This window comes from Erinaceus europaeus, chromosome 18 (genome assembly GCF_950295315.1).
Source record: "Erinaceus europaeus chromosome 18, mEriEur2.1, whole genome shotgun sequence".
Taxonomy (NCBI): Eukaryota; Metazoa; Chordata; class Mammalia; order Eulipotyphla; family Erinaceidae; genus Erinaceus; species Erinaceus europaeus.
In genome coordinates, this window is record NC_080179.1 from 64,541,090 (window position 1) to 64,562,007 (window position 20,918).

A 20,918-nucleotide genomic window follows, 5' to 3' on the forward strand; every position below is an offset into this window, starting at 1 on the left:
AAAATTATTTCCTGGATATGATTTTATAAAGATTTCCACCTGTATAATTTGTTTAAATTAAGGATTCATGTACCACTTTTTTCTTTGCAGAACCATTATTATTATTATTGTTCATATTATTTCAGAGCCCCTGTGCTGTGTCCCCAGCCCCCACATCCAGTTCTCTCCACCTTGTCCCTGTGCCCCAGGTTCGAGGGCCCTGAGGCCCCTGACCTCTGGAAACGTGCCTGGGCTCTGGGCAGGAGCCTGTCTGTAGCCTTTCTCTGAAAGGGACGCAAGCTGGGGGTCCCAGGCGACAGGGACAGCTCGAACCCAGGCCTCCAGCGCTCACCGAGGCCTTGGGCGCAGGCCAGGAAGATAGCGGGGCAAGGCTTGCCTGGGCGCATGGTGGTGGGGTCGTCCCCCAGGACCACGTGGTCAAACAGGCGGAAGTAGGGCAGGTGACGCCCAGGACCACGTGGTCAAACAGGCGGAAGTAGGGCAGGTGACGCCGAGTCCTGAGCCGGAAGGACTACGTCCCCGAACTGGGGGTCACGGCTGCGTGACCCCGGAGTCTCTTCAAGTGCTGGATCAGCCGCTCGGCACCTGGCATGAGGCCGCAGGTGGGGAGGAGGTCCCGCAGCCCGGCCTGGCTCTCCCGCAGCAGGTCCTGGGGCTCCGGGGCAGCTCCAGCACCAGCACCAGCACCAGCACCAGCACGAGGAGCCGAGTACAGGCGCCGGTGTCCGCCGCAGCCCGTCCATGTGGAAGAGCAGGTGGGTGACGACGGGCCTGCGCGCCGCCATGTTGCCATGGGCCTCACAGCCTTTTTTGGTTTGTTTGTTTGCTTGTTTGTTTTTCATTTGCAGAGAGCTCAACTAAAGTAAGTGGGTCAATACGTGTTTGTTATCTAATTATTTTATTTTTTTAAAACTTTTTGCCTCCAGGGTTATTACTGGGACTACTGCCCCCTGTTGGCCATTTTTTCCCCTTTTGTTGCCCTTGTTGTTGTAGCCTTGTTGTGGTTATTATTGCTGTTGTTGATGTCGTTCGTTGTTGGATAGGACAGAAAGAAATGGAGAGAGGAGGGGAAGACAGAGAGAGGGAGAGAAAGACAGACACCTGCAGACCTGCTTCACCGCCTGTGAAGCGACTCCCCTGCAGGTGGGGAGCAGGAGGCTCAAACCGGGATCCTTAGCCGGTCCTTATGCTTTGCACCACTTGTACTTAGCCCGCTGTGCTACCGCCCCCACCTCCTGTTATCTAATTATTTTCTAATGTGTTTTGGCCTGAAATGATTATTAGAAAGAGGAAGAACAACATCTCCTGAAATGAATAGCTTCACTGTACTGTGACATGCTCCCTGGGAATGCTCAGAATTCTTTCTTTATTTAGTGTTTTAGGCTTACCAAAGAAAAAAAATAACAGGAATGGGGCTGGGTGGTGGCCCACCTGGTTGAGCACACATGTTACAGTGAACAAGAACCTAGGATCAAGCCCCCAGGCCCCATCTAAACTTTGCAGGTGGTGAAGCAGGGCTGCAGTTGTCTCTGTCTCTCTCCCTTTCTCCCCATTCCCTTTTAATTTCTGCCCGTCTATTTAATAAGTAATACAAAAAAATACGGGCATGACTATCTTACAAATCAAGTAAGAAATCAAGTAGGGAGGAACAAAAATATCATTGGATTTGTAACCTGCACTGATATTATAGTTTATACACAGGACAGAGACTTCATTAGGTGGTTAGGAATGGTGCAAATTATATGTCAAACCTCCATTAATTGGGGAAGATTCTCAAGGATGCGGATTTTGTATTCCCTTCAAAAGGAATAAGAATGTCTACAACAATAAAACAAGGGCAATAAGAGGGGATAAATATTTAAAAAAAAAAAAAAAGGTGCATTTTGAGGCGGAGCCAAGATGGGGACTTGGAGGCAGCTGCTGGCCTGAGCTCCAACAAGCAGCAGCTTGTGACCTAGGATTCGCTGGATAGGGTAGAATACTGTGCTGTCAGCAGGAGGGTGAATAAGGGGTCCTAAATGTAACACCAAAGAGAGGTCCTGTAGCTCACTCTTGGGTTAGAAAAAGGAAGAAAAAGAAAGGAAATCTTTTGATTATTTATGAGGCTCAACCCTCCCCCCCCCACACCATAACCAGACCCCAGGGGCTGGACAGCCACTCCTAGCAGGCTTCCTGCTGAGCTATTTTCTTTACCAAGATTCCTGGCTCACCAGGGGGTGTCATTCCAATCCTTTTTTGTTTCCTTCTCTCCCTCTCTCTCTCTCTCTCTCTCTCTCTCTCTCTCTTTCTCTCTAAGTGACTGGAGCTCTATTTGAGGGACAAAATATCTGACCAATCAGAGCCTCACCCTGCCTGGGGAAAGACTACCAGGAGGTTTTTTTTTTTTTTTTCCTTTGGATACTTCTTACAATTAGCTGTCTTTGATCAGGAGTGTCCAAGCTGCAGACTGACTGCTAGGGTTTTTTACTCTATTCTATTTTATTATTACTATTATATATACGTGACTGGCTCCCCCCTCCTTCTTCAGGTTTACCAACTATTACAGTTTTTTCTATTGCTAGGTGACTGGGTGTCCTATCCATTGTAAGAGGAACTTATGTCACTCTACCTCTTCCCTCCCCTCTCCTTCCCTCTTCCTAGCTAGTTCAAATAGAAAAGAGGCATTTACAGATAAAAGAGTTTGTTTCCATAAAAGTGAGAAAAAAAAGGTTCCTTGGGGAGCAAATAATCTTTGGGATTTTATTGGGAGAACCTCAAGTCTATAATCAAAACGTTGTACTTACTGTGATCAATGATGGGTTAGCTCAGAGTGTGGGGATCTGGGAGACTGCCTGGATGGCAGCATTAGCTATGGGGAGCAATTTGAGATGGAGAATCCAATGAGATGCTAGTAAAACTTGGCAAGAGCTGTGTAGTGGTCATGCTGAGGATGATGCTACACTATGTAATGACCTGAGAGGATATGTAATATGTTATGTGTATTTGTGGTTCTCTGAATAGACAGTTCTTTCTGACTTTTTGTTTCACATTTTTATGAAATCTGTAGCTCAGAGAACTATTGACACCACCTGAAAAATAAATATATGGGGCTGGGTGGTGGCACATCTGGTTAAGTGCACATATTACTATGTGCAAAGCCTGGTTCAAGTTCCCTTTCCCCACCTGCAGTCAGAAACCTTCAAATGCTGAAAAATTATCATCAGTGTCTCACTCACTATCTCTTTTATCTCTCACTTGCTTCTAATTTCTTTGTCTCTATCCTATAAATAAAATAAAACAAATAAAAATATATAAATATAGGAGGCTGAGCGGTGGTGCACTGGGTCAAGCACACATAGAATGAAGCACAGGATCCACACAAGGATTCTGGTTTGATCCCACAGCTCCCCACCAGCAGGGTAATAGCTTCACAAGTTGACAAGCAGTATACAGGTGTCTATCTTTCTCCTTCTCTATCTCTCTCCCCTCTCAGTTTCTCTCTGTACTATCCAATAAAAATGAAAAAATAGCCACCAGGAGCAGTTGATTCATAGTGCTTGATGGAGCACGAGTGATAACCCTGGAAGATTATAAATAAATATAAATATATGTGTATATATATATATATATATACACACACACATATATATACACACACACACACACAATATGACATGTCAAAGATTCAAAACTATGTAATGGAAAAGAAAACTGAATTCAGCTTTGTTGCAGTCTAGTCTAAGGTTCTTTTAGAGGGAAAAATAGCAGCCTGGTAAAGGTAACTTTCCTAAGACTGGCATTTTATTTATTCTTATAAATATGATTATTAGTGTAAGAATCCCATGCTATATTTCAAATGGCCTGATAATTCAAATTTGTTTATTTGGAAATCTTAGTAGAGGAAAACTGAGGAATATTTTAATTATATTCCTGAAGGAAAACCTGGAACAATCTAAAAATTTTCACTTCACAAACATACTTTTGTGTGTCTGCATCAGGATTTTAGCTCATGTATGTCAAGAAAATATTGATTTTTTAAAATTTTTTAAAAAATTTTATTTATTCCCTTTTGTTGCCCTTATTGTTTTATTGTTGTTGTCGTTGTTGGATAGGACAGAGAGAAATGGAGAGAGGAGGGGAAGACAGAGAGGAGGAGAGAAAGATAGACACCTGCAGACCTGCTTCACCGCCTGTGAAGCGACTCCCCTGCAGGTGGGGAGCTGGGGTTCGAACCGGGATCCTTATGCCGGTCCTTGTGCTTTGCGCCACCTGCGCTTAACCCGCTGCACTAACAGCCTGACTCCCTTGATGGTTTTTGAGTCCTAAATACATCACAATTAATTAATTAGGTTTGCTTTGAGTTGTAGTTAATTATGTGGGCACTTGAGACTATCCATATATAACTTATGTGGGTGTATGGGGTAAAAAATTTTCATTGAAAATATGCTGAAGAACTTCTACAAAAGAATTTTCATTTATATTTCTCATTCTTGGCTTTTTCATCATAGTTCTATATTTGTCAGTTTAGGAGAATAACACACTTAAACTGATTAGGATGGCTGACTAGAGGAGAAATATTGCTCCCTATTCTATGAGTGTGAGCTAAAGCGAAGTCAACTTTTAACTATTTGGTATAGCAAGAATAGTGAATGGTTTATGAGCTCACTCTAAGTTGTCCTAACCCTTGCTTTCCATTGATAGTTAAAATATTTAAATAGTTCATAGGTAGAAGAAATCTCATTTTGGGGCAAACCAATTTGGTTTCCAATTACAAGCTATTCAAATGGTTGAATGAATTTTTATTTGATAATTGGTAAATGAAATGATTATTTAGAGCTATCTTTAATACTTAATGCTTTAGTTCAATGAACATTATTTGTACATTTTGGCAAATATCTGCAATGGTTTTGCCCAAGTGGCAAAAAACTAGTCAATCACAATTTCCTAAATGCTATAGTGACAAGAGAAAGATAATTAGCATGAATTCACCTCAGGAAGTAAAGAATTGCAATGACTTTTTGTGTAACAAGTATGAAATGAACTAATTATTCATCATAAAATGACCAAAATAAAGCAAAAACATTTCTTACAAATACAGAATTTAATAGAGCATTGTCCACTATAAAAGGCCATTGTTCTGAATAACTTTTCCAGTTGTGTAAGCGTCAAAATAGTATATTCATAACCACAGTCCTTCCTTTTCCCAGTAAGATTCTAATTTTTGCTACTTTGTGGGAATTTTTTCTTTTTTTTTTTCCTAGAAAAGACCCACTGTCAAGAATTTTGTTTTCTGTCATGAAGTTATCCATTGATAATTTATATTTCAGAAAACCGAATGAGAAAAAAATATGTTTTGCTGATTATAGGAGAAATATTCAGGGGAAATAAAATCTAGGGTGAATAAAAGACAAAAGTAACAAGATAGAAATGGTTTGAATATTTTTTTATTTAGAAAAATCCATCTCATTGATATTATTTAAATATATTTCTGTAAGTGACTCATAGAAGCTTGCATGTCCTCATGCACAATCAAAGCTGTTTATTTCATACCAGAGTATGAATTACAGATGAATTTTCTTTTCTTTTCTTTCTTTTTTTTTTATTGCTAGACATTTAACAAAACCTGGTCACAGATAAGCTTTGGAAAAAGAGTATTTTTCTTATTGGTGATGTAGATTGAATCTGAGGAAACAAAGGGTAATTTATAACTTTAATTTACTAAAAGCATGTGAATTGAATATACTCAGATTCAATAATGGGACTGTGATGCTTAAGTTCAACTGAATCTGTCTTTGTGAATGGTGATTAAAAAAAGGCAAATTTGCTTACATCTCTCCTTGCTGACATGGAGGTCACTGCTTTATGGGTTTGCTTTCATTTGCTCATCCATAGTAATTTCTAGTTTTGGCTACTCTTGCAAAAAAAAAAAATCAGATGCCCTAGATCAAAATAGATATTCTTGTACTGCAATTATAGCACCCGGCAAAAATTATTCTGTGTGAATAAAGAAGAGGAAGAAGCATATGGCCAGTTTTATCATAAAACACGTCCAAGAACACTACAATATTTACCATGGAGGAAGCATCTGACACACTGCTCTTTGCTACCACATAAAATTGCTTTTATAATGGTCATTTCCTGACGGGAAGTCTTTATAAAAGAAATAATTTATTTCCTTACCTGTAACTGAAATAATGACTAAATCTTTTTTTTTTTTAAAGTCTAGTAGCTCCTTCAGAGTAAATCTTCCACAACTTGCTACAGTGCTAATCGTGAGCGTGTTATACAGTAAGTTAGCCTGAAGCTAAGTTAAGCAGGCAGATTAGGACTGTTATATAGTATCAGGACTCATAAATCAAGTGTGCTTGCAGATTTCCTTTCACTTACTGTTCCTTCTCAGAATTCAGACAAGTCATAATTACACATCAGTAGGCATTGTGAACAGAGGAATGAGCTACAACATAATGCACAATAAACCCTGTCATATAAAAGCAAACTGGATAAAATAACAGAAGCAATACTCCATTTTACAACATCACACTAAAGAATTACACCGGGCCATTGTGTATTATTCTGATCAATCATGAATCCATCCACAATTGGCAGCTCAGTAGGCAAAAATTTACTCTTGAAGAATAGTTCCCAGTTTTATTATTTTCTAGTTTGATTATATGGATTAAGCACAAGTGTGTGTGTGTGTGTGTGTATGTGTGTGATTCTGAAAAGCCACAGGTACATAATATAACTCTTCCCAGCACACATTGCAATTAAATAAATTCTGCTAATACTCTTTTAAAGCTTTCTTTTATTAGACATGCTTAAAATAATTCATACTGGATGAACTGTAAGTGGTTCTTTATTCATGTTTTATTAGTATTATAATTTTGAGTAATTATTCAGGTATTCTTGTTACCTTAGACCAAAGAGATGTTGACTCTGAGGTCTTTTCTGTTATTTTCAGGCTTAGATGATATTACCACTAAGCTCAAAGGACCCTTCTTTATCACTGGGTTTGAGCTGAACATTGAAAATGGGATTTAATGAAACATGAGCAAATATTGGTTGTTTCAATTCTAATAAAACATTTAAAGCAACTAATAAATGCAAGGTAATTGGTGAATGCTAATCTAAAATTGCTACTACCAGTTTTACTTCATAGTTGGAGCTCAGCAGGTATTGGGGGGGATATATTTCTTACATTCTTCATCAAATATTGTTTTGAGAGGCACTAAGGTGTTTTTTACCTACTCTGTACTCATAAGAATTTAATCACGGTTAATATATTAATGATATAAGAAATACAGAGGAAATAATTTTACAGCTAGAGAGTAAATGATAGACCACAGTGGAATTTCCTTCCAGATGTGACTGGGTGTACATTTTAGCTTTCTCGTGAACATGTAAGGGAACCTAATGAAAAATGAGGTATTCACAGAACAACTTTTATTTTAATTACTGTATATTTTTTATATCTTTCTCCATAGGATAATGTTTTATGACTTTAAGACTTCAGAGAGACATAAGAAAGTAGGTAAATTAGAAGGAAATTGAGAAATAGATGACTTAGGAGAGACTGGAAGTGCTGAAGTGGGTGAAAGTGACTTGGGTATATTTTTATGTAAACAAGTGACTTTGATTCCAGTAGTGGTGAGTTAAGACTTGAATGACCATATTCTTAAAAATGACCATCTTCTTTTTAAAAAATTTTTTTATTTATAAAAAGAAAACATCGACAAAACCATAGGATAAGAGGAGTACAGCTTCGCACAATTCCCACCACCAGAACTCTATATCCCATCCCCTCCCCTGATAGCTTTCCTATTCTTTAACCCTCTGGGAGTATGGACCCAAGGTCATTGTGGGATGCAGAAGGTGGAAGGTCTGGCTTCTGTAATTGTTTCCTCACTAAACATGGGCATTGACAGGTCAATCCATACTCCCAGCCTGTCTCTCTCTTACCCTGGTGGGGTAGGGCTCTGGGGAAGTGGAGCTGCAGGACACATTGGTGGGGTTGTCTGTCCAGGGAAGTCTGGTCAGCATCCTGCTAGCATCTGGAACCTGGTGATTGACAAGAGAGTTAACATACAAAGCCAAACAAATTGTTGACCAGTCATGGATCTAAGGGCTGGAATAATGCAGATGAAGAGTTGGGGCGGGGGTCCTCCATTTTATAGATAGCTAGTAGGCACATTTTAGTTAAATTCCAAAGGGCCTGTGGCTATACTAGTTGTTGTTGTTGTTGTTGTTTGTTTTGTTTTGTTTTGTTTTGTTTTAAAGCACAGTCTAAGTCTTAATACATAGGCTGAGTCTTTGAAATGTTGTCCCTCTTAAAAGCTTAGATCAGGGAGAACAGAAGCAACTGGTGGTATAGCTATATACAAATAATGTCAAAGTACATAAAATATGGTGATGGTGTGTATGATACAGGAAATCCTAACAAAGGGATTTTTAAAAGTTAACCCAATTGCCAAACAATGTGATTATAGCAGTAACTAGCTATTGTCTTCTTAAACCCTAAGAAAGCAGGAACCTCCCACTTCCACTATAGAGTCTATATTTCCCCCAGTCCTGGAATCTCTGGGGTGGGGCTCACTTCCTCATGCTTCTCTCATGTCAGACCAAATGATATTGCATCCCCTGATCCCAACCTGATCAATGCGGTACCACCTCATCATGCTTCACATCAGACTGTGTACAGAGACGTTAGGCATGGAATGCCAACCCTTCACCCTCTCCCAAAAGTGGTGTACCAGTTTGTAGTTCCAGAAGAAAGGTAGCAGAGTCCCTTTTTCTCCAAAATCTCTTCAACACTTTTCATTTCCTGTTTTAATATAGGCCATTTTCTCAGGTGTGAGCTAATTCTCAGTGTAATTTAAATTTTTATATCTCTAATGATAAATAAAGTGGAACAGTTTTTTATAAGTGTGGGCCACACACATCTCTTCTTTAAAAATTGTTTAGTTCTTTGGTCCATTTTATGATTCATTATTATTTTTTTCTTTATTAGAGCTGTACTACTATTTATATATTTGCTATCAGTCACTTGTCTGATGTGTGTTATGCAAGTGTATTCTCCATTTACTGAGTTACCCAATTATCCTTGTGTAGTTTAGATGTATAGAAGCTTTTTAGTTTAATGTAGTATCATTTACTTATATTTTAAATTTCCTTGCCTATGGGATTGGGTCTCCAATTATATCTTTGACATGAAGAGTATGGAAAGTTGCACATAGGTTTCTTCTATAAGTGTTAGACTTTCTGGTATAATATTCAGGTCTTTGGCTTATTTTGGTCTGATTTTATTTTGTTTTTTAAATGTTTATTTATAAAAAGGAAACACTGGCAAAAACTATAGGATAAGAGAGAGGGGTACAATTCCACACAATTCCCACCACCAGAACTCTGTATCCCATCCCCTCCCCTGATAGCTTTCCTATTCTTTATCCCTCTGGGAGTATGGACCCAGGGTCATTATGGGGTACAGAAGGTGGAAGGTTTGGCTTCTGTAATTGTTTCTCTGCTGAACATGGGCATTGGCATACTCCCAGCCTGTTTCTCTCTTTCCCTAGTGTGACAGGGTTCTGGAGCAGTGGGGTGCCAGGACACATTGGTGGTGTCCTCTGCCCAGGGAAGTCTGGTTAGCATAATGTTAGCATATGGAACCTGGTGGCTGAAAAAAAGACTTAACATATAGAGTCAAATTGTTGGCTAATCATGAATCTTGATCTGATTTTAGTGTAAGGTGATGGATAAATGTCCAGTTTCACTTTTCTACATGTGGCTATCCAATTTTCCCAGCACCATTTGTTGAAGTGATCTTCTTTTTCCCATTGAGTCAGTTTGGTCCCTTTGTCATATATTATTAGGTAGGTTTATATATTTTCATTCATTTACCAAGTATGATGGTTATGTATTCTAGCACAGATATACTCACCTCTCCTTGATATAGTCTACTTCCCTTTCCTGGTACATGAACCTGAATTGCATTCAAAGTTTACTTCTCACTGTACAACGGTTGGGCGTGTTTACTATTATTATGGTTGTTTTCAGAGTTTTATAACATTTTGGTGGCATGATCTCATTTCTTGAGTTTCTGTGTGTATGTTAAGTTTAGTTTCTTGAATTGCCTTCACATGAGGTTTTGGAACGCTGTCTCTGATTATTTCTAGATCTGTGTCTACTGTATCATTTGTAGCTTCTAGCATCACTGTTTGTGTTGTATTTTTTAACTTCTGCATTTTGTGTGTCTTCTGTTGTAGCATCAGGTGATGGTGTGGCTATGGTCTTGGTTTTCCCTATTTATATATCCTACTTTTAGAGGGGAGATTCTATCATTTGTCATTAGGCAAGTTTAGTTCCTGTGATGCAAATATTGGGTCTTCCTGCTGCATTTCTATCCTCTAGGAATTAAAAGCATGGGGAATTTTCTTTCTTTGGTTTACTCAAAGGATAAGCTGTATGTATTTCTTTATCCATGTATGTATTTCTTTAGCCCACACCAATTTAGTTCTTGGTCAGATTTTCCTTTAAATCCTGGTGACCCTTGTGGGTAGTATTACAATGGCCCTGAGTCCACAAGCTGACTGCTCAGAAATCTTCACCTCCCTTCCTTATACAATATGGTCTACTGTATAACAATAAAAATGACACTAGCTGCCATTAATCCCAGCTTCTTAAGTCCTGAGAATCTCTCCTTCACCTCCTCTTTTTTCCTGTGTACTGACCACACATGCCTGAACCTATGTATTTAAGTGTATTTCTTTAAAAGTTAGAGTTGTAAATTGGTGAGATTCCACATGACATTTCTGTTGGTTTAATTAGTTGGAGGGGAGCAAAGTACTGCAGCTGCTAACCCTTGGCAGGACCTCTGGATGTTACCTCTTTGTCTTCCTTTCTACTTCTTCTCTCCCTTTTGATTTCTCAGTCTGTCCAATATAATAAAAATTAAAAAATACTTCAAATTTTATTAAAATTAATAAACCATTCCTTGAATTGACTTTTATCAAAATTACTGAGATCAGTTTGAGGCTGCATTAAGTGTCATACTGACAAAGTGGAATCAAATGGGAGCACTTTCTGAGATCATCTTACCAAAGAACCCCAAAATGAACAGATCTACAAAAAAAATCTTTTTGACTTGCTTGTACCCTTCTTTTCTGACTTTCCACAAGTAGCTGTGTAGATTTTCTTTTATTTAAGAATTGTCTGGGATTTTTAACCAGATATTTCTCCCTTACAGTAAGACAGGAGGGTATTTTCAGCTGCTCTGAGTAGAAATGAATTCCTGTGTATTTATCTAGCTTTATAATTAGCCTTTAAAAAGGAATAAGGGTATCTTCTCTACCTTAAATAATATGTAACTTTGAGTTAATCAGCTGTAATCAGTTGTGATTAGAATCTATTTAGGTTATATCAGTCAGATAAGTAAGGATAAAGGAGACTTGGTGCTTTTTCTAAATTAAAACTACCAGTTAAACAAAGGTTTAACAACTTATCTCTTAGTTGGTTATTGCTGAAGCATGGCCTTAATGAAATAAAGGAATTCTAGTTAAGCACACAGTAAACCTCAAGAGCAGTTGGAATCTTCAGATGATGAATAGTAATTTGTAATTATATATATATTTAAAGGGTTTATAACCTAAAAATTGCTAAAATTTCATTTTAGCAATTATTAACTTATTTTTATTGTGAAATGTTTATCCAGGAAATTATTATTAACTTTGTAAGTAAGTGTTTCTTCGATTTATTTATGTTAGCAAAATTAGCATAGTAAGCAGATGAATTTGAGTAAAGACAGGAGAAAAGAAAACATTAGATTGCTTTGTCTACAAACTAAAGTACTTTCATAGCAGATGAACCTCCATTTCTCTTCATGTACATACTCCAGTTAATTCACTAGAAATTACTATTTTTTAAAAAATTATTTATTTATGCTTAGTGAGAGAGATACAGAGTTGAAGATGCACAGAGAGAGAATAGAGACCAGAGCAATGGTCAGCTCTAGCTTTTGGTAGTGCTTGGGACTGACCCTAAGGGCTCAGAGTCTCAGGCATGAGAGTCTTTTACATAGAAATTATGCTATCTCCCCAGTTCAGAAATTACTCTTAAAATCAGCAGCTAAATTTAAACTGGATCAAGACAATAATATATAAATTGCTTACTTAAATAAATTTTACAATAGATCAATCATTTCCCAATATGGAAACAGAAAAGGTGATATATATACACGCACATAAATGTAGAAACTGAGTCAAAAGGGATGATTGCTTCCATGAAACTAAGAAATGACAAAGGGAAACTTTTTCTTTACTGAAAATTTTGCTAACATCAGGAAATATTAGTATAAAAAAATCTTCTGTGAGACATCTGTTAAGTTGGTCAGCCAAATTAGAAAATAAATTCTGAATAATTTCTAAATAGTCATCAGTTTTGAATTGCTATGTGGACAGCAAAAGAGTTTGAAATACAAATAGAGTTAAACTTCAACTGTATGAAAAAAGACAGTTTGGCAATAGAAAATATCTGTTGGAATATATAGATATTGAAATAATGAGTCATTCATAGATGATTTGCAGTTTAGATTATATAAGTATATGCAGCCGTAGGGTTAAGAAGGCTTTTTTTCTTTCTCATTTATTTTTTTATAAAGTGTTATTATCCAGACTGCTTAAATAGTCTATTCAGATTTTTCCTGCTTTATGTTTTACCAAAGAGTTTTTGGTCATTGAATTAATTCTATTTATTTTCCCCTGATTGTCAGCAGATGAGTATCTAGTGAGAATGGTTCTTTTTATCAACATTGGTTTGTATAGAACTCTAATTCCATTTTCTATAGAAGTAATTTGGGAAGGGAGGATATGGTGGATTTTATGAAAGGAGCTGCATTCTCCCTCTGGACGATTAGTCCTTTCTTTTTCCTACCTCCTCTCTCCCCATAACTAGAATCTAGAGAGAAAGAAATAAAAGCTAAAAGATCTGGTGTAAAAATCTGAGAGTTTATGTTCATGTCACACTTTCTCTTTCATTTATAAGTATCTGGGACTGGTGCTTCCAGCCCTCACAACTCTGGGTGAAGCTTTGGTGTTGTGTTATCTCTCCTGCTCTTTCTGTGTGTCTTCCTTTTTATCTTCCCAGAGCAGTGAAGTACCAGCAAAGAAGGAACTTGGTAAAAAAAAAAAAAAAAAAAAAATCTCAGTTGGCTCTCCTGGTAAAGCAAATACTTTATCATGTGGGAGGAGCTGGGTTTGAGTTTCTAACCACCACATGCAAGCACCATGCAAAGAGAGGTATCTCTCTTTCTGTCTTTTACCCTACATGTGAAAAAAAATCAAGAGTCCCCACTTCACTGAAGCATGCAGACACATAGAATAAATATTTTTAATAAAATAATAGAATAATAAAGCATGTATGGTGATGAAAGTAAGTAGAGAGGGATGAACTGATTAATGTTTGTAAGCTCTGGGTTGGATCTCCTGTTCACATGACAGCAACAAAGGCAAAATAGTAGTCCATGGATGATGGAGTGTACTTTGCCTTATCACTCTCTTCTAAAGAAAAAAAAAAATAGAAAGGAAGGAAGGAATGGAGGAAGTAAAATGAAACATAAATAAAATAACAAGATAACTCACCTGGATATTGCCTCTGGTTTGTTATGTATATGACCTGGGCTAGACCCTGTCCCTGTCCCTGTCCCCCAAGCCACTGCCGTTTGCTATACTACTTTTGCCACCCTGCTTTCCTTCTCTGTTTCTGTCTTTGTCTCTCCCTTTCTATCTGAAAAATTTGACATGGATCAGTGAAACCTAGGCAACAACACAAAAAAAAAAAAAAAGAAAGAAAGAAAAGCATAATATAAATATATTATTCATGCTTTTAATCCCTGTGACTTAAATGATCCCAAACATGTAATCATCAGGGAATACTTTTGTAAATGGATAGGTGTATAAACAAACTGAAATAAGTATCTATGGTGGTACCAGATGTCTTTAGTAGGAAATGGAGAAAATTCATTTTAACATGATAGATGCAGTCTGTAATCCAAATAGATTATGAAATATTTGAAAAAAAATCTATCATAGCTTTGTTTGGAGAGCACGATATCACATCATCTAGAAGAAAGGAGTAGGGAACATTTCTGAAGGAAACTAAGATCTGAGTACTTAAACCTATTACCCATGCAGTTTTCATCTCTGTTTTAGAAAATTCAGAAAGAAATTATAATTTTTCCAAGGTGATTTTAACATCCAAACATTTGCTATCCTTCTCACATGGAAATATTCATGATTTATTTCCCTACATTGCTCAATTTCTCTTCTGGCAGGTGCTGGTAATTATCTTTACACCTCCAATTAAAGCATTGGAGAATACAATGTAAAGTTGTATTTCTTTGAAAATATTAATCCAAAGACATTAATGATTGTCAATAATAAGAAAAAAGTAACAAATACTGGTTGTGTTGAGAGAAATGTGAAGCTAGGTACAACTGTATTTCAGTTCTCAAAATATTTTATTTATTTTAATGAGTGGGAAACGGAGTAATATGCACACATGTGCATGTGCACGTATATAGAGGGAGAGAGAGGGAGAGACAGACAGAGGAAGGAGAGGAGAACACTGCTCAGATATGGCTTATGATGATCTTGAGTACTGAGCCTGGACCGAGTCTCAGAAATGAAAGTCATTTGCATAATCACCATGCTACTCCAAGTCCAACTTTCTTTCTAAAGTAAGTGATCACTTATTTAATGGATAAGATAAATATCTGTGTGAAATATTTTACTCTTGCTTAAAAAATGCTCAGAGGAGAAATGAATAACTTAATCTGATGATATTGAATAACTAGTTTCTGACAAAAGCACTATGTTAGAAGGGTTTCATGATACCATCAATTTTGTGATATACGGAATTGTAAATTACCATAAGAATGAAAATTTTTCTGGATAAAGAGATTAGGCATCGAGGGGGAAATTAGGAATGGATGTAGAGATGAAAGAAACTAAAGAAAGGAAAGGCCAGAAAGAAACTCAGGGAAGGAGATACAGAGATGGTTGAAGATATTTTCAAAAGCTGGAGAATTAACAGAAAGAGAAAAAAATAATAAGTGAAATAACTCAAGCTCATTCATTTGGGCCTCCAGGTCTACAAATAAAGACACGGTCATCTGAAAAGCGCCCAGTCATCCTGTGTGGCTTCTGTCATTGGATTCATCATGAGAACTGTATGACAGACGAATGTGTGATAGTTGAAAGATCTCTGATCAACTCTTGTTTTGAACACAGAGTCTAACTGGGGATTTCTCATTCAAGATGTCATATTATCTGAGCAAAATCTCTATGTTTCTGATATGTTGCACCCTCAATATGAAGTCTTTTAGTTTTTTGTTTTTTCCCTTTGGGGGTGCACACCTGGTTGAGTGCACATACTACAATGCAGAAGGACCCAGGTTCAAGTACCTGGTCCCTGCCTGTAGGGGAAAGCTTTACAAGTGGTGAAGCAGTGCTGAAGGTGTCTCTGTTAATTTTCCCTTCCCTCTTAATTTCTGTCTGTATCTATTTAATAAATAAAGATAATAAAGATTCTTTTTTTTTAAAAAAAGGAACTTGATAGGAGGCTGAGGAGTACTGTATCCTGAAGAGTACTCACATTGCCATAAAGAAGGATCTGTATCGAAGCTTCTGGCCCCCCACCTGTAGTGGGGAGTCATCTAAGTGAGTGGTGAAGCAGTCCTGCATGTACACCTCTCTCATTCCCTCTCTTATTCTCTCTTTCCCATATGCCTCTCTGTTTTTCTTTTTTTTTTAAATATTTATTTATTTATTCATTTTTGTTGCCCTAGTTGTTTTTTTGTTGTTGTTATTATTGTTGTCATTGTTGTTGGATAGGACAGAGAGAAATGGAGAGAGGAAGGGAACACAAGGGGAGAGGAGGACAGACACCTGCAGACCTGCTTCACCGTCTGCGAAGTGACTCCCCTGCCGGTGGGTAGCCGGGGCTTGAACCAGGATCCTTATGCAGAATCTTTGTGCTTTGCACCACGTGCGCTTAACCTGCTTCGCTATCGCCCGACTCCCTCTCTTTCTATGGACTATCAAATAAAAGAAAATAAAATGTCACTCAGGAGCAGTGGATAGGCACTTCTCTGGCAATACTCCTGGTGGCCTTTTAGTTTTTTTTTTTTTCTCCTCCAGGGTTATTGCTGGGCTCGGTGCCTGCATCATGAATCCACCGCTCCTGGAGGCCATTTTTTTCCCCCTTTTGTTGCCCTTGTTGTAGCTTCGTTGTGGTTATTATTATTGCCCTTGTTGACGCAATTCGTTGTTGGATAGGACAGAGAGAAATGGAGAGAGGAGGGGAAGACAGAGAAGGGGAGAGAAAGATAGACACCTGCAGACCTGCTTCACCGCCTATGAAGCGACTCCCCTGCAGGTGGGGAGCCGGGGGCTCGAACCGGGATCCTTACGCCGGTCCCTGCGCTTTGCGGCCACATGCGCTTAACCCACTGCGCCATCGCCCGACCCCCGGCCTTTTAGTTTTTAATGTGAGTGTTCATCTGAATGTTGTGAGAAGTAAACCAAGAAAGAAGGCTTGATGTTTTCTGAACTATTGATAAATAAAATAATGAATAGGGATGTGGAGAGATACTTTTCACAAGCAAAACCTTTAAGGTGTTTCATGCTCATTAGGAAATTCTCTTTTAGAGAAAATCTCAGAAGAAAATATTTTAATGTGAAATTATTACTTATGTGATTTCAAAAAGAAAAGAAAATACCTTATTGTCTTATGTAAAGTTTTTTACAGAATCTGATGTATTTGTTTTAAGAGGAAGATAAATTGTATGCAGAAGGAATTTTTTCAATCACAGATTCATGGAACATTTGCTAGACTGTTATAACTGTCATAAATAAAGAATTCTTTCAAGCAAAATTTATTACCTAGAGATGTTTTTTTAACCAAATATAGTCATTATAATGTCATATTTGCAAGCCACACGAGCTCGAAAATTCAGTTATTAAATCTAAGTGTTCAGAAAAATTCTCTTTTGAGCTGGTGACAGTGAACACACATTGTAAGTAGGCAGCAGGTTAATTGGTATTTGAAGCACCTATTTTTTTTTAACTGTTATGAATTTATCTATGAAATAAAAATATTGATAAAGCCGTAGTTTAAGAGAGGTACAAGTCCACACAGTTTCCACCACCAGAGTTCCGTATCCCATCCCCTCCATTGGAAGTTTTCCTATTATTTATCCCTCTGGGAGTATGGTCCCAGGGTCATTATGGTGGGAAGTCTGGCTTCTGTAATTGCTTCTCTGCTGGACATAGGCATTTGCAGGTTGATCCATACTCCCAGCCTATCCTCGTCTTTCCTTAGTGGGGCAGGGCTCTGGAGAGGTGGGGTTCCAGGACACATTGGTAAGGTCCTCTATCTGGGGAAGTCAGGTTGACATCATGGTAGCATCTACAACTCGGCGACTGAAAAAGCATTAGGATATAAAGCAGAATAAATTGTTTAGTAGCAAGGAACCTAAAGGAAAGGTTATAGCAAATGAGGTTTGGGGTCCCCATTTTAGAAAAAGCTACTAGGTCTATTTTAGGTAAATTCTAAGGGGCCCATGACTTTACTAATTCTTGCCTGAGTATAAAGCAGCTATCTTTTTAGTGAGGGACCTATTCTCCTGATAATTGAGACCCTCTTCATTCCTGTCTATCCTGCAACAGGCTGATGTCACACACTAAAGTTTCCTGAAGGGTGTGTGTTAGCATCTGAGTTTGCAAATACACTCTAAAAGGGGTATTAGCCAACCCTTTAACAGAATTTGTCTTTCAGTTTAAAGTTTAAAACTTTTACTATAAAATAAGAGTTTGGTGCCACTGATGACTTAGAAACACACTTTTAAACTTTAGTTGTAACTGACAGTTTTCACTCTCAAAAGGTAACTTAGTGTCTAACTTATGTCAAAAGATTTGTTCCTTAAATAGAAATGAGGAAGTTAATACAGGTAATTTAATGTAGGACTACTTGTATTGACATAAAGGACTAAAGTAAAATCAAAGCTGATTTGATCAGTTCTTTGTGGTAAGGAAAAGCATCATTTAGACATAAACAGTTGGGAGCTTTTAGAAGTAGTGTGATGTAAACAAAAGAAACATCTTAGTAAAATGAAATTTTAACAACTCCTATATCAAAATCCAGACTGAATAGTCTCAAACTAACAGCATAGCTTTACCAGCAGCCACAATGCCACTTCCAAATAAAATAAAGCAGATTTTTAGAAATATAAAGTGATCATATATTATTTTTCTCCATTTGAAGCAGATTTCTTGGATTAAATTGCTATATAAGTTGAATTTGATAAAGATAAACTCCATAAATGCATGCAGAATATATTCATGACAATATTGCACCTTGCGGAAAAAGTAGATGAAGTAGATAATATGATATTTTTTATTGGACCAATAAATAAAAGGCAATTCTCAAGCCCCAAAGTCTCAAGTACATTTTCTCTTTAAATGAACACACGCATGCAGCATTTTATTGCAACATTTTCTCATGGGAATATATAGGTAAATAGCTGTAAGAACACGAAGTGCGCTGCTAACTGCAAATCCTATTAAAAATTCTCCAATTCCTAACATACAGCTGGACCCTATTTGACTTCTGAATGCCACAGCTAAGATCTGTTTTACAGAATTAAAATATATTGCAAGAGAAAGGATACGTAAATATTCTATCACATGGGCAAATGAATAAATCTAGAGTCTGAAAAAATTTTGAATTAACAACAATACATCATTGTACATGCCTAATAGTAATTTTCATATTAAGTTTACAGTTAGACTTTTGGTTACATATTGTATTTCTAACAGTTAACATTTACTGAATGCTTACTAAATGTCCATAAGTGTTCCATGTGTATAAGCGATCTTCCACCAAAACCAAAAATTTGTATTCACAGTAAATGGTGAATGGGAATTTCCAAAAGTGTTAGCAGAGAACAAATGAGTTAGGCTGGACATAAAATCTCTACTTGATGCCATATGGAATTTTCTCAACAGGAAAGGGCGAGACATGAGTTAGATGATTTTAGACCTATAAGCTGAGAAAACATTTCCTTGACTGAATGAATCAGATAGTGATTCAATCAAGTAATCTCATTGGCTTGGATGGGACTTTAAAAGTTACATTCTTAATACATTTAGTCATAAATCCTTGAAAATTTGAATGAATTAAGCACGGCATAATCATAACTAAATCTTTGTATATAACTGATAATCATTTGCTAATGTGACTTATAGTTCAAACAGTAAATAGAAACTGATAAAATGTTTAACATTAATTCATAATGTACCTAGTATTAAGACCAATTAAGTGCCCCAGATAAGATAGATGAGGTTCACAGTTAATGATGTATATAAACTTTTCCCATATTTGGGACCTATGCTCTTTACTGATCCTGATTTGTGGTCCTTTTTCCAACTATGACACCATCTTCCCAGAAAATCCGTTTAGCCCACCTGCATGTTAGTTGTTAGAGTTAGACAAAAATTAGTAACGTTATGGGCCCCTTGGAATATACCTAAAATAGACATACTAGCTTTTTCCAAAATGGAGACCCCCAGATTTCATTTGCTGTATTCATACCTTTAAGTTCCTGATTATTAAACAATTTATTCTGCTTTTTATCTTAATGCTTTTCAACCATCAAGTTGAAGATGCTACCATGACACCAAACCGACTTCCCTGGGCAAATGACCTCACTGATATGTCCTGGAACCCCATCTCTCCAGAGCCCTGCCCCACTAGGCAAAGATAGGGACAGGCTACGAGAGTATGGGTCGACCCATATGCTGCCCATGTCCTGCAGAGAAGCAATTACAGAAGCCAGACCTCCCACCTTTTGCACCCCAAAATGACTCTGGGTCCATACTCCCAGAGAGAGAAAAAATAGGAAAGTTTTCAAGGGAAGATACGGGATACAAAACTCTGGTGCTGCAAACTGTGTGGAATTTTAACCCCCTTATCCTATGGCCTTGTTGATCACTATTAAATCAATAAAAGAAACAAAGGAAGGAAGAAAGAAAGGAAGAAAGAAGGGGCAAACATATGGTGAAATTTGAACTGGGTGTGGTGTATTACACCAAAGTAAAGGAATCTGAGGAAAGAGGAAAAGCAGAAATGGGATGGAAGGGTGCTGGCGTCCTGGACTATGGTGGTGGAAAGGGACCTAGATTGGAAGAGTGTCATACAGACATCTGTCATTGGGAGATGAGAGTTGTTTCTATGTGGCAACAACTGTATGGCAAACCATTAACCCTCTAATAAAGTGGAGAACAAAGCAAACATCAGCAAAAGATTAATCAAGTAAGATGACTCTTAAAAAGAAAACTATATACTTGGGAGTTGGGTGGTAGCTCAGGGGTTAAGCAAACATGGTAGATTCCAGTTCAAGCCCCAGCTCCTCACCTGCAGTGGGGTCACTTCATAAGTGGTGAAGCAGGTCTGCAGGTATCTGTCTTTCTCTCCCCCTCTCTATCTGCCCCCCTCTCCATTTCTCTCTGTCCTATCCAACAAGGACATCAGTAACAACAATAATAACCTCAAGGATAAAACAACAAGGACAACAAAAGGGAAAAAATAGCCTCCAGGAGCAGTGGATTTGTAGCACAGGCACCTAGCCCCAACAATAACCCTGGTGGCAAAAAAAAAAAAAAAAAAAAAAGAAAGAAAGAAAGAAAGAAAGAAAGAAAGAAAGAAGAAAGTTCTACACTTTCACTGACATTTTTTAAAATTTACTTTGGGAGGAGACTGTAGTTAAAAACCATAGTCTCCTGGGGCCCTAGTCAGAGAATACTTGGATTCCCTCATAGATCCAGTGGATGTAGACCTCTGACACACCCCTCTCTCAATCACCACTGGTTACTTCCATCAGGAATGTCATT

General features: G+C 37.6%; 1 long non-coding RNA gene across 1 annotated transcript in view; it reads left to right on the forward strand.

Moving 5' to 3' along the window:
- Positions 1 to 575: 575 nt before the first annotated feature.
- The window catches only part of LOC132534343 (uncharacterized), a 68,669-nt gene continuing 48,326 nt past the window's right edge, over positions 576 to 20,918 (forward strand). The window contains exon 1 of the long non-coding RNA XR_009546075.1: positions 576 to 755. This is a non-coding gene — a long non-coding RNA (uncharacterized LOC132534343). The remainder of the gene's footprint in view (positions 756 to 20,918) is intronic.